The following is a 418-nucleotide window of genomic DNA, read 5'->3' on the forward strand; positions in this document are numbered from 1 at the left end:
GATATCAAAGATATTCGTATATATTTAATATTGATATCGAACCATTCAATTTACGGATATATTGACATTTTGATGGATATTTCCAGCCATTGGCATCAAGTTTCTTTGTGTAATTATGGATTTGAGAAAGAAGTTGGGACAACAGCAGCTTGTAGCATATGCTTGACCATTTTTTGGGATTGTTCATCAGCACCTATTCCGTAATCTGTAATCTATTTTGGAAAAAAAAAAAAACCATTTTATATCATGTAGTTTTCAGAAACTATTGCTTGAAGTTGAGTGGGGAAACTTTTGATGGTCAAGAAGTTGTGTAGACGACAATTAAGAACTTAATTATGTGGTGCACCATATATATGCTGTCTATTTTTGAGACAACATAAACCAAGAATCATGTTATCTATCACATCTTTATTTAGTT

The sequence above is a fragment of the Benincasa hispida genome, chromosome 7 (assembly GCF_027475165.1).
Source record: "Benincasa hispida cultivar pf3 chromosome 7, pf3_genome.v1.1, whole genome shotgun sequence".
NCBI classification, from domain to species: Eukaryota; Viridiplantae; Streptophyta; class Magnoliopsida; order Cucurbitales; family Cucurbitaceae; genus Benincasa; species Benincasa hispida.